Raw genomic sequence first — 14,276 nt, 5'->3', positions numbered from 1 at the left:
AATCATTAGACTTCACTGCCTAGAAAAAATACTGGAAGGAAATACATTAAAATGTTAACAGGGAGGAATTAAAGCCCATTTTTATTTTCTTCCTTATCCATGTCTGTATTTTCCAAATTCCTATAATCACTATGAATTATTTGCAATCTCCCTCTACAAAAAAAAAAAAAAAAAAATTATGAACTACTTTCACATCCCATTTATACAATTTCAGTGAAAAAGTCTTACCTCTAACAAAGCTTTACAGTATGTCTGCTCCAGGCCTTAGAAGCAGGAGACTGTGGTATAAATGCGACCAGGGAAGGCTGATGAGCCTGATGCAGACTTCAGAGCCCACGACTTCTATTCCACAAATATGTCACGACCATCTTGCTTAGCAAGTGTGGATTTTTACACACGTTGTGCTAGATAATCTTCCCAATAACCAAGTAGATGTGACCACCTCAGGAAACGAGGTTCAGGAAGGTGAAGAGACCCTTGTAAGGACACACAGGGCACTCCAGCTCTGGTTGGAGGTCCCCCCACTTGCAGCCCAGCCACCAACGGTCCCCCCAAATCCCGTGGAACAATTTGGGGCAGACCTGAGAGCACATTCGCCCCAAACACTTCTGGAAGCTAGCGACGTGTGAGAACCACACACCCATCGTGCCCAAAGCCCCGGGACGGCACGGAGATCCCACCCTCACAGAGTTGCCCCCCCTCGGAAAACAATTATGCAGAAGAGTAAAGAATATGGCTTCACAGTTCTCAAAGCACTTTTGCATTTTTTTAAATCTCATTTTACTCTCAAAATAAATCTTTTCAGTCAGTAAAACAAAGGTACTGAGAGGACAAGGAAAATGAGGCTCCAAGAGTTAGACTGCGGTCCACGAATAGCCCCGGAGGGTTGGCGTGGTGTTCCTTCCACCATATTATAATAGTCATATTTTTGAAGGAAACTCAGGCCATGCTGTCTGGTAAGGCGAAATGGGAGGCAGGATAAGCAAGTGGGAAAAGAACCTGCTTTTACAGTCACTCAGGTCTGAGTTCCTGAGTCTCAATCCCTGCTCTGCAATTTACTAGCCATATGACCTCGAACGAGCTTCTGCATCTCTTTGTGCCCCCATTTCCCCGTCTATACAATAAGGATAAGAATGCCTTCCTCATGCAGTTGCTCTGAGGGTTAAACGGGGTAACAGACCTAAAATGATGGTGTGCAGCTACACTTAGTAGGCAACTGTTACTTTTTTTGTTTTTTGAGACAGAGTCTTATTCTGTCGCCCAGGCTGAAGTGCAATAGCATGATCTCAACTCACCACAACCTCCGCCTCCCAGGTTCAAGTGATTCTCCTGCCTCAGCCTCCCGAACAGCTGGAATTACAGGTGCCTGCCACCATGCCTGGCTATTTTTTTTTTTTTTTTTGAGACGGAGTCTCGCTCTGTTGCCCAGGCTGGAGTGCAGTGGCACAATCTCGGCTCATCACAACCTCTGACTCCTAGGTTCAAGCGATTCTCCTGCTTCAGCCTCCCAAGTAGCTAAGACTACAGATGTGCGCCACTATGCCCAACTAATTTTTGTATTTTTAGTAGAGACAGGGTTTCACTATGTTGGCCAGGCTGGTCTCAAACTCATCACCTCAGTGATCCACCCACCTCGGCCTCCCAAAGTGCTGGGAATATAGGCGTGAGCCACCGCACGCGGCTGCAGCTGCTATTTTTTTAAATGTATCCTGTCCCCCAACATATACAAAGTGAGGTTGCCATGGCCAGAGCACAATGCCTCACCTTCCTAAAGAAAACAATCGAGACTACAGAGCCCATGTAGTCTGGGAGGCCAAGGCGGGCGGATCACCTGAGGTCAGGAGTTCCAGACCAGCCTGGGCAACATGGCAAAACCCTGTCTCTACTAAAAATACAAAAATTAGCCAGGCATGGTGGCACACACCTGTAGTCTCAGCTCCTTGGGAGGCTGAGGCAGGAGAATTGCTTGAATCTGGGAGGCAGAGGTTGCAGTGAGCCAAGATTGTGCCACTGCACTCCAGCCTGGGTGACAGAGGGAGACTCAGTCTCAAAAAAAGAAAAAGAAAGAAAGAAAATAACCCGTTTATGCTTCTCCAAATTCTGCCATCTTGGTTCCTCTTAACTATTTCAAAAAGACTAGATTCATCTCAGCTACTTGCCTTTTTAAAACTCTTTCCAAGCTTTTAAATGTAAGCCCCTAAAAGTGTCCTCACAGAAGGAGCAGGTACAGGTTGAAGAAGACAGAACCCCCAGGCTCTGTGTTACTCACCTCTGTGCAGATTAGATCAGAAGGGTTTAGATATGGGAGGATACAGCATACGGCGTGCCCTGAAGGGAATCACACAGGTGACCAGAGGATGGGAGGGGAGGGGAAGGAGGGCAGGCCAACCACAGAGTGGAGAGTGGAAAGGGAGTGTCATGGAGTACGTGGCCAGGGGCCTCAAGGAAAAAAAGGAGATGGACACAGAAGTGAAAGTGCCCCTTAGAAACCGAAAAAGAGCAGGAGAGATGGAGAGAGAAATGGCAGGAGGCCGTGTCGTAGAAAGACGGCAAAGCTTCTCCTTCAAAATCACTGCCACTTGCCCTGTTTCCAACACTTTCCTAAGAGGTCTCCTGGCCTGCAGACTCAACCCTTCCAGACTGGACCCCACTCCCTGACACACACTTCCTAACTCCAAACCTTCAGTGATTCCCCTGCAGCCTACAACGTCAGAACTATACTCCATAACATGACACTGGGTTCTCCCTGCCCAATCCCTGCTCCCCTGAACAGCCTCATCACCTGGCAACTATCACTGAGACAGCATGTGCCAGGCCCCAGGATGGGTACTGGGGACACAATAAACAAGACATGGTATGCTGTTAAGAAGCTGGAAGTCAGCTGGGTGCGGTGGCTCATGCCTGTAATCCCAGCACTTTGGGAGGCTGAGATGGGCTGATCACGAGGTCAAGAGATCGAGACCATCCTGGCCAACATGGTGAAACCCTATCTCTCTTAAAAATACAAAACTTAGCCAGGCATGGTGGTGCGCACTTGTAACCCCAGCTACTCAGGAGGGTGAGGCAGGAGACTCACTTGAACCAGGGAGGCGGAGGTTACAGTGGGCTGAGATCGCACCATTGTACTCCAGCCTGGGTGACAGAGCAAGATTCCATCTCAAAAATTAAAAGATAAATAAATAAACAAAAGAGACTCCAAAACAAACAAGCAAAACCCCAAAACAAACAAATAAAGAGAGGGTGCCCCTGCTCATCCCGCCATGTGAGGACCCGGTGAGAAGGTGATCATCTAAGACCAAACCTGCCCCTGCCTTGTTCTTGGACTGCCTGGCCTCTGAACTGGGAGAAATAAAAGTTTGTTGTTTGAGACACTCAGTCTACAATATTTTCGTTATAGTAGGCCAAACAAAGACAGAGGGATAAGCCTAGCTGCTCCAGATAGTATGTCCTGTGAACTTCTTCAGAAATGCTGCCTTTTTCTGGCAGGTGTCACACTGTGTGTCATATTTCCATGTTCACATGACAGTCCTCCACTAGACTCTGAGCTCCTATTTGTCCTGACAATTCCAGCCATTGGAACAATGCTGGTATACAGCAGGCACTCAATAAATGCTTATGAACAAGTTGTCAGCAAAGCCACCTACCGTGGCCTGGCAGGGATGTCAGCAAAGCCACCTACCGTGGCCTGGCAGGCACTCATCTCTTCTAACAAGGATATGAGACCCTTGACCTTTCTTAGAATAACAGCTCACTCCAGGCGCTCAGGAAAGATTCTCTTCAACATCCTGAGCGCTCTACCCATAGCTGTCAACCACAGGCCTCATTGGCAGCTCTAGATATTTTGCTGAGGTTCTTGGAATCTAGAGGTCTGTACATAGCAAGCATACAATGACTAGGCAATTTCTAAAGGCAGCATAATCTAAGGATCAGGAGTCAGTCTTTGGGGTGGGTCCTGAGTTTGAATACCAGCTCCGCCACTCAGCACCCGTCCTTAAACAAGTTGCTGAAATCCCCCCGAGCCTCAGTTTCCTCAAGTGGAAAGTGGGCATCACATCTGCTTCTTACAATTTTAAGAGGATGAAATGACTAAAATACCCGCACAAGGCCAGGCATATGGTAAGCCTTCTATAAATAGCAGTTACTACAACTAAAGCGACCTGGAGCCCTAATTCTGATACCCCCACGGCATATGCAAATTTCTGAGCCCCTAAATAAGCTCTTCTTGGTGCGCTCTGGGAGGCAAAAGATACCCAATCTCTGACTCACAATGCGTTGCCAAAATTCTCCTCGAATTCCCAAGAGAAAATTTATTTTAATTCCCTCTAACTTTAAAAATTAAACAGTCCTTACAGCATTTTGGGGTGGCAGGGGTGAGTGAGGAAGGAGACCACAAAATCCAACAAGCAGCTTTTAAAAGGTTACAAACCAATTGGAGAAAGAAAGGAGAAGGCAGCTGGAGGGGGCGAGAAGCGGGGATGGAGACAACCCCCCGAGTTTGTGCTATTATTGAATACCCCAACTCTCAAAGTAGCCCGGCTGCCCCCTCCTCCTCCACGTGGGCTAAGCTCTGTTAATGAGAAAGCCGAGCTCTGCCTACATTACCACAATAATGATTTCCCGGTTGCATTTTTACATGCCTGCCACTTTATCATAGCAGAAGTAGACATATATTTTCAATAAATCCCTTCTCTCCTTTCCCCTCCCCAACTCGAGCTCTCCCAGTAAATGCTGTTCCCTCTGTACCCTCCCCCAACGCAATCCCAACCCTGGAGCACAATGAGTTCCACTAATCAAAACAGAAAGAAAAAGAAAAATGGAAAAATCACAGCTGCTGAAAAACAGCATTTGCTACAAGTCAAAGCCCTCTACATATTTTCTGCACGCAGCATTTACTTCTTCAAGGACACATCACCCCTCCTCTATCAGAAATCTTACGTAGAGTTGCTCAAAGGGGAAGGAGGAGGGGGTGGGTGAAGAAATCTAATATTCAGTCTCTTTCCTATTTTGACTAAGCCAGCACAGACAGAAATATAGATAAGGCCTTGAATAACTGATTTAACAAAATGTCACTTATTAAAAGGGCTGGGGGATGGGACAGCATTTGCATTCGAGAGCTCAGCTAAAGGCTGCAAGGCCACCGCAAGGCAAGGGGGAAGAAAATATTTCTCAGGTCTGGTCTTCTTCAGTGGCTGCCCTGGGCCTGGTAGCAGAGAAGCCTGGATTTCTCCTTCCATCAAGAACCAAAGGGGAGAAAACCAGAGGTTTAAAAAAAAAAAAAAAAAAACTTAAACAAAAAAAAAAAAAACCCAGCTGATTCTTAAGTAAGCATTTTTACAGCACTAACTAGTATCAGGCTCTTTGCTAGATGCTGGGGGGTACCGAAATGAGTGATGACCCAGTTCTGCCTTCCCCAAGCTCCCAGTCCAGAGGGGTGAAAGACACGCCCCACCGTAAGAATGACAGCAGCAGCATTATAAGCCAAGGGCCGCAGGAGCCTAGGAACAGCCCCTTCTAGCCCACCCACTGCCCTGGCCAGGCCCAAGCACACAGAGCCATCAAGAAAGACTTAAGGAATGAGTGTCTGCGAGGTTTGAATTCCATACTGGCTTCTAAAGAAGCTCAGACTCTTCAAAAGGAAAGAGGCCCCTAAATGTCCTTACCTACTGCGGCTCCCCCTGAAAACCCCTCAGCTCACATGTATTCACCCAATTAACAAAGAAAAGCGAACTCAAGCCCCAATACTTCAGAATCAGCCTCATTACTGGTGTCCTTCAGTTGAATTTAAGGGAGCTTGGTATCTCCTATTGTAATGACAACAGAGAGAACTCAGACGACACTCCTATTAAAAATCCTTACTCCATCTTTTTTTCTTTTCCTTTAAAAAAAAAAAAACTTTCAAAGGAGTTAGACTGGGGGCAGTTTCTCAAAGACCAAGAGAGGCCCTAGGAGCAGCCTCTGTAATGACAAAGACCCCTAGGGGCCCTCAGGAAGGATTCTTTCAGAGGGAGCAAGCTCTCCAGGGCCACGTTATCGCCAAAGTCAGAGCCCAGGGGCTAGAGGCCACACCATCTAGAAATGACCACTGGACCACCCAGGTACCTCTGCTGAGGGGCCCCACAGAAGGGACAGAGCTGACAGTAGGAGACTGAGGGCGAATAGCTGCCCAGTTTGTTAAAGTCAAGTCTCGGCCTTCATTATAAGACAGCCTTAAAGCCTTGTGCTCCAGAATGATGAAGTCAGACAATTTAAGTTTTGAAAAAAAATGTAATGCCCAAAACATGCTTAAATTATCTGAGTATTTCCAACTAAGGTCATTGAAGTTATAAGCCCAAAACACCCAGATGATCTTCCTGGTTTCCACGATCTTTTACATATATTCTGTACCACATTCTTTTATTTAATGCTGTATAGCATTATCTATTTCAGAGTGCACAAAATTCGAAGACCATTCAAATTTTGGCATTAAATCAGGGCTTTGGATGCCGGCTGGACATGTGACTCTGGGTTGATCATTTGTTTTTATTTTTCAATTTTATCTCTCTAGCCTCAGTTTCCTCAGCTATAAAATGAGGATATCTACCTTCTCTGGTTGTTGCAGGACACAAATTAGACACGTCAAAGAGGCTTTGGAACTATAATATAAAACGTGAATTATTTTAGTGATGGCCTTCACTTCCTCTGATCTTTCGTTGATTTCTTCCTTCTCTCTGTGAAACCAAATTGATATCAGTTCCACTGTTTTTCAAAATCAACAACATGTATTTATTACACAAATACAGGAAGAAGCCCCATCATCCATGGGTGTGGCAAATCTTACTAACTGCTAAATCTAGGTGATGAGTACAAGGGAGTTGATTATACCAGTCTCTCTGCTTTTGTGTATGTTTAAAGTTTTTTTCATAATAAAGATAATTTTAAAATAAATAAATAAAGTTTCATCTTCTTAGGCAGAGGCCAGGGGCCCAATTAGTGAAAAGCACTGGATATCTTTTTCAAATGAGAATTGACTTTCTAGCATACATAGTAAGACTAAGGGCTTTTAGGTAGATTTTGCTTTATAGCACAATCCTTATTTGCAAAACAAACACTGTACGAAAATGAAGACAGCTAAGACCATAGAACCTCGGTCAGGTTTCTTGGGGTAGGTTCAAGGTTCCCTGCACCCAGTTCACAGGGTTCTTTGGGGAGCAAACCAACTTTATGTGGCCCTTTGGGTGGGCAGGTCCTAGATTCTGAATATGGAATCAGAATTTGAACCTGTATTGACTGGCACTGCACAGCCAGCATTTCTGAGGTCAGCAAGAAGAGCAGTTTCGCTAAAGGGATCACAGAGAACTTGAAAACCCCAAATAGAAGGCAGCTACATGTAGGGAACAACAGCGGGAGTGGACGAGGGAAATGTTTCACTGGCTGTCAGATTTTATATCTGAAAAGGAGACCTGGCTGAAGATCAAGTCGCCTCTCAGCTGCCTGTGCTGTACACCTCTTAAAGTTGACATAGCACTTTCCATACATGATCCGAATCCCCCTCACAACCTGAAGAGGAGAGGCAAAGGTGGTATCGGCCCTCTTTTCACAGATGCAGAGACGGGCTCAGAGGCCGACTAGTCCAGAGCCTTGGTGTAGAGCTGGACCTCCATCCAGATCCGACTCTCTCCTCCTCCACCCACCTCCCATGCAGAACCCATGGCTGGGAGCCACCGAGGCTGGCAGTCCATGGGATATTTTCTGTGAAAGACAGCCTAAACAAGGGGCGGCCCTTTGCTTTTGTTTTTCGTTTGTTTTGTTTTGTTTTCTTTTGAGCTTCTTGCTCAGTACCCACCAACTCTGAACAGGGCTGAAAAATCGCAGAAGTCTTTTTCCAATCATAGTTTTCAAATAAATTTAATGTGAGGCCCAAATTACTTTAACTGAAGACTCTTTTCTCCAAGCTAAAGAATTCACTCTTTCCTCTGTGCGGCTCAGTAACGCAGTCAAATGTTCAGAAAAATGCAGTACCATTTCTGATGCAGTCTTAACCCTTGAGTCTCTGGCTGGTGTTGAGTCCTAAGTCCAAACTCCTTCGCAGGGACAGGGTAGCCTCAGCCTGGGGAGGCAGAGCATCTGGGTCTCCACAGAGTCCCCTGCCTGCCCACTCCTTAGCCTCAACCTGGGGAGGGCAAAGCATCTGGGCCCTCCACAGAGTCCCCTGCCTGCCCACTCCTTAGCCTCAACCTGGGGGGGCAAAGCATCTGGGCCCTCCACAGAGTCCCCTGCCTGCCCACTCCTTAGCCTCAACCTGGGGGGGCAAAGCATCTGGGCTCTCCACAGAGTCCCCTGCCTGCCCACTCCTTAGCCTCAACCTGGCGGGGCAAAGCATCTGGGCCCTCCACAGAGTCCCCTGCCTGCCCACTCTTTAGCCTCAACCTGGCGGGGCAAAGTATCTGGGCCCTCCACAGAGTCGCCTGCCTGCCCACTCCTTAGCACCTGTCCCCTTATCAGTTTTTCTCCCCTGTCATGATGGAGCAAGTCCCCAAAGTATCCCCCACCCCCTGGCAAAGGCCAGATCTTCCCCTCAGACCTTCTCACCGGCTTTTTGCTCAACTGACCCAACTCGTTTCTCTTGATCAATCACTCCCTCTCCACTGATCTTTCCCATCAGCACACAAATTACCACCCCTTCCAAAATACATCTTTCCCTTGTGCACGTCCTTCCGGCTCCCACTCCATTTCTCTGCTCCTTGCCCTTCACTGCCAAATTTTGCCGAAGAGTTGAATATACATGCCGTCCACAGCTCCTCGCTCACAATGCCCTCCCAACCTTCTCCAATCGTGGTCCCATCTCATCCTTCATTCCACTGAAACTGTTCTTCACAAGTCACATATAGATTCCATTTTGCCAAATCCAGGGCCTGGTGCAGTGGCTCATGCCTGTAATCCAGCACTTTGGGAGGCCAAGGTGGGTGGTTCACTTGAGGTCAGGAGTTTGAGACCAGCCTGGCTAACATGGTGAAACCCCATCTCTACTAAAAATATAAAAACTAGCCAGTTGTGGTGACACATGCCTGTAGTCCCAGTTACTTGGGAGGCTGAGGCAAAAGAATTGCTTGAACCCAGGAGGCTGCAGTAAGCCAAGATCATACCACTGCACTCCAGCCTGGACAACAGAGCGAGACTCCATCTCAAAAACAAACAAACAAACAAATGAAACAAATTCAGTGGTGATTTTTCTAGCCTTATCAGTCTCATGAAACACTACACACACACACACACACACACACACACACACACGACACAGACCCCCTTCACGCTGCCTGTCCTTCTCTCTCTACAGGCTCCTTAGGGCATTCTGTCCACTCTCCTGCATTTAAATGCTCCCTCTATGCTGATGGCTCCCGCATGTTTACCTCATGCTAGATGGTACGCCAGATTACCCTACTTGACGTCTTTACTTTGAGTCTAACAGGCACCTCAAACTTAGTGGTGCCCCAACTAAAATATCTTGACTCTGCCCGCCTCCCTCTCCCAATCTTTTTCCATCTCAGCAAACAACCATCTACTCAAGTGCACAAGCCAAAAACGTCGGAGTTGTAGGTCCTCCTCCCTACTGCACCGCAGCCCTGACCATTCTACTCCTAATGAGCATCTCACGCCCACCCACTCCTCTCCACGCACCTCCTTCGCCTCCTCCAACTGCCCCGACTGCCTCTTTACTGTGCTCTCCAATTCCAAACTTGCCTTTCTCAGCTCTCTTCTCCACCAGTGCAATCCCCTTTAGACACGAGTTAGGGGCTGTCACTTCCCACTCCAAACTTTCTTTTCTTTGTTTGTTTTTTGTTTTTATTTTTGAGACAAAGTCTCGCTCTGTCACCCAGCCTGGAGTGCAGTGGCACCATCTCCACTTACTGCAACCTCCACCTCCCGGGCTCAAGTGATTCTCCTGCCTCAGCCTCCTGAGTAGCTGGAATTACAGGTGCCTGCCACCACGCAGGCTAATTTTTGTATTTTTAGTAGAGACAGGGTTTTGCCATGTTGGCCAGGCTGGTCTTGAACTCTGGACCTCAGGAGATCCGCCCACCTCAGCCTCCCAAAGTGCTGAGATTACAGGCGTGAGCCACCATGTTTGGCCCTACGCCAAACTTTCAATGGCTTCCCACTACACTCCAAACAAAATGCAAACCTTTTCAAAGCCCAGAGAGTCCCACACAGTCATCTCATGCAGCCCTCTCTCCTTCATCTTGAATATCTGTGCCTCTTTGAGGTCTCCCCAAAACCAAAGTCCTTCTACACAGGCTCTGCTCTGCATCATGTGCTGTCTCCCCCGACCCCCAAACCTCAGAGAGGCCTTTCCAGGCTACTCTAATAAAATCCATCCAAGTCACTGCACTTGTGGTTTCATCAGAGTACTGATCACAGTGGGCAAGTTATATTTCTTTACATGTCTGCCTGCAATAAGTGTAGTGGTAAGGGTAGGGGTGTGGGTAGAGAGAGATGATTATTTCTCTTTTAATTATCAATGTATTTCTGGAGCTTTAACACAGCGCCTGACATATATTAAGCGCTCAATAAGAAGCTGCCGCATGTATGAAAGAAACCAGGGCTGCTTATAGCATTAAAAAAAAACCTTGTTCTGCGGCCAGGTGCTGTGGCTCATGCCTGTAATCCCAGCACTTTGGGAGGTCAAGGCAGGTGGATCACTTGAGGCTAGGAGTTCAAGACCAGCCTGATCAAAATGATGAAACCCTGTCTCTACTAAAATAAAATTTTTTTAAAAAAAAGCAAAGCAAAAAAAAAATAGCTGGGCACGGTGGTGCATGCCTTTAATCCCAGCTACTTGGGAGGCTGTGGCAGGAGGATCACTTGAACCTGGGAGGCAGAGGCTGCAGTGAGCTGAGATCCAGCCACTGCACTCCAGCCTGGGTGACAGAGTGAGACTCTTGACTCAAAAAAAAAAAAAAAAAAACAAAAAAAAAAAACCCTTGTTCTTTGAGCCCAGAGTTATCACTGTTATTTAAGCACATGGGTTCTTTGTCCCCTTCCTGCTCTACCAAACATTTAAAAAGAAATGTTTATGTTGCTAAGCCAACACCCCAACAGCTCAGCATATGTCACCCCATGCCAGCTCATTGTCTTCCATGAGGAAAAACCAAGAATCATCTGTTTCTTCAGTAAACCCAAATTACTATAAACAGCGACTCTGAGAACTTAAAATTCTTAGAAAATATCACAGAGACTTTTTGCTGTGTTTTCTTTAGCGCAGAAGAAAAGATTTACTAAGAGAGCCCTGGGGTCAAACTCATGTTACTGAGACTATACTATTCCTTAAAAATGCCCACAGCATCCTTGTGGCAATGCATGCCAGAAACTGGAATCCAGCTGTTCTTGTCCTCCTCTCTCCACAAAAGGAATCAACTATATATTAGTTCTCCTATTTTATTGGTTTCCCTCCAACATGCAAATTCAGAAATATCATTAATCCACAAGATCCCAGATGATTCTAGTCCTCCCTCTTCCCTCAGCCACACAGAGAGGTGAGAAATAAAATGAGATGAATTCCAACTGCCTTTAGAGAAGGACCATGAACACCCACTTACACTGCCTGGGGTATGAGCCACTTGCCTAGATCCTTACTTTTCTTTTTTTGTTATTGTTTTTGGTTTTGTATTTTTGAGACGGAGACTTGCTGTGTTGCCCAGGCTGGAGTGCAATGGCATGATTTTGGCTCACTGTAACCTCTGCCTCCTGTGTTCAAGCAATTCTCATGCCTCAGTCTGCCAAGTAGCTGGGATTACAGGCACCCACCATCATGCCTGGCTATTTTTTATATTTTTGTAGAGATGGGGTTTCACCATCTTGGCTAGGCTGGTCTTGAACTTCTGACCTCAAGTGATCTGCCTGCCTTGGCCTCCCAAAGTGCTGAGATTACAGATATGAGCCACCACCCGGCCCTAAAGCCTTACTTTTCATGTCAATGTCCAAAGTCAATAAAAACATCAAGAGCTTCTCCCAAAAATGCCCATAGTGAAATACAGAGAATCCTGGTGATAAAAATGACACAATATCATTATCATGAAGCTTATCACAAATATTCAGCCAAATCACAATTACCCACAGAAAGTGGGCAAAGCCACACTGGGTTTTCTGGCCTTCCACTTCTCCCCAAAGCTACCTCCTCCTGCTGCATGGGAATAAGAGCTCAATTAACCTTAGACTTGACCAAGCACTAAACAAGTTAACCAGCTGGCTGGAGAAGAAACTTCTAAGATGAACAAAAATTATTTTTGGTGCCTAGGATATGTACATGCTCTACTCTCTATTAGCGCATAGAATTGGGATTTTTTTTTGTCCAAGACACTGGCAGACTTTTATTCATAAGTATTTCCTTGTGTTTGATGGTCAAGATCACCAGGCCACTCAAGAGTCCTTTCTGGAATACCAAGGATCAAATCCACTTTCTCCATGAGAAGACAAAAACAGAAGTTCATCAGCTCACCCAAGTCCGTGAAGCAACTGGCCGTTGGCTCAGGAAGAGTGTCAAGACCTCTGGAGACCTCACTTACAAGACATAGAATTTCAGAGCTAGAAGGGAACTCATGGATCAAACCACGTACTTTTAAGATAAAAAAATCCAAAGCCCAGAAATGGCTAGGAATTGGTACCTTCCCCACCTTCCTTTCCAGTGATGTTTTCCCCAGCCTTGAGCATCAAATCAGCTTTAAGTTCTTTGTCACTTTACAAATACTGTAAACTTAAGCCAACTATTGAACACAAGGCAATTTTAACACTTCCTGGCTAATCAACTTCATGGAGAATCTAACGTGATTGGTTATTATGACCAACCCACCCATTAAAGAAGGAGAAAAAGAAAATTATAAACAAGGTTTGTTTTTTGTGACCACACATTTTATTATATAAGCAGTAAAGAACACTACAGACTGTCTCCTCTTTTACACTTTAAGTTCCTAACTCAACAAAAACCACAGGCCCAAGCTAGTTAAAGGAGGCAAAACTGAGTACTTTCCACACAGTTCATAGAACAACTGTTTTCACAGCAAGCTCACATAAATGCTATGTGATAAAAACACATGCCTGCTATGTGGAAGCCTGCTTACCAAGCTGTGAAAAGACCCATGTTTACTATGGAATCTGCAAAATTAATCTTCTCATACAACAGAAAGGAAACGCTCTTTTTGGGATGTCAAGCTGGTTTCTAAACAATCCTTTGACGAAAATGGACATGCCTAAAAGGGCGGAGCCCAAAGAGGTGTGTCACTCCGGGTATCAATTCCTATAAATCAGATCCTGACAATCACCACAATATTTTAAAAAGAATGAATTATGATTCATGGGCCTTCAAACCTTTATTACTACAAGAACATTCTCCGTAGAAGAGAAAAAAAAACCTACTCTAACTTGATTAATGGCCAAAGCAAGACAATAAAATAAATCTCATAAATATAAGGAAAAAAACCTGAATGACTGCTCTTGGCTCTGAGGCTAGGCATGTAAATAATTCCACCCTGGAATGAACATACATAAAGATTTTGTTTACCCTCCCAGCAAATACAACAAGCAGACTCAGATTTTCGTCGGGTAAAAATAATAGCTAATTTGTTTAACTAATGCCTTGTTAGGAACATTTGATAAGCAGCAATAACATTTAATTCCCAACTAACTCAACTCTCAAATATCAACCCTCAATCTGGAAATCTGACGACAGTTAGGGGGGGAAAAAAAAGCACTATCCGTCAGCAATGTGCAGAGAGTTTTTTAAAACCCATTTTTCTCCCCTGCTAGAGCAGAGCCTGTCTACAGAATTGCAGAAAGCTTAACCAACCTTAGTTAACCCCACTGCCTAGTGGCTACTCCCTAACCCTACTAAACGTCTCTGGGTTGGACCCGAGATGCTAAAATTATCCTAGCAAAGTTAAAGCTCAAGGTAGCTGACAGCCAAGACCTACAACTGTTCTGCAGAAATCAGTAGGCTGAGGACCAAGAAAACAGAGGCAAGGAGAGGCAAAGGCTGCTGGTTAACTAGTTAAGCGCTGAGGACTCCTGCTGTTATCCTCTCCAGTCAGTGGGCATCAACACACTTCCTATCGCCAAACTCCTTTCTTAAAAGGTCAATGATGCAGAAGGTGGGTGCTAACTGGGACAGCTTAAAACTCCCCTTCTTAAAGCTCTCCATGACCTGCTGAAAAGTGCACCTGGACGGTTTTCAGGAGACATTTTTTAATGAACTCTTCAGCCACTCCCGGGGCGGTCATTCCTAAGCACGACTTCCATGCACTTCACAA

At 45.7% G+C, this 14,276-nt stretch overlaps 1 protein-coding gene across 5 annotated transcripts in view; it reads right to left on the bottom strand.

The window, feature by feature from the left end:
* Positions 1 to 14,276, bottom strand: part of TRERF1 (transcriptional regulating factor 1) — a 231,576-nt gene that overhangs the window by 215,486 nt on the left and 1,814 nt on the right. The window lies entirely within an intron of this gene.

This window comes from Aotus nancymaae, unplaced genomic scaffold (genome assembly GCF_030222135.1).
Source record: "Aotus nancymaae isolate 86718 unplaced genomic scaffold, 86718_ANA_hifiasm-v0.15.2.pri h1tg000040l, whole genome shotgun sequence".
Taxonomy (NCBI): domain Eukaryota; kingdom Metazoa; phylum Chordata; class Mammalia; order Primates; family Aotidae; genus Aotus; species Aotus nancymaae.
The sequence above is the reverse complement of the archived record's forward strand: the minus strand, read 5'-3'. Positions and strand labels throughout refer to the sequence as shown.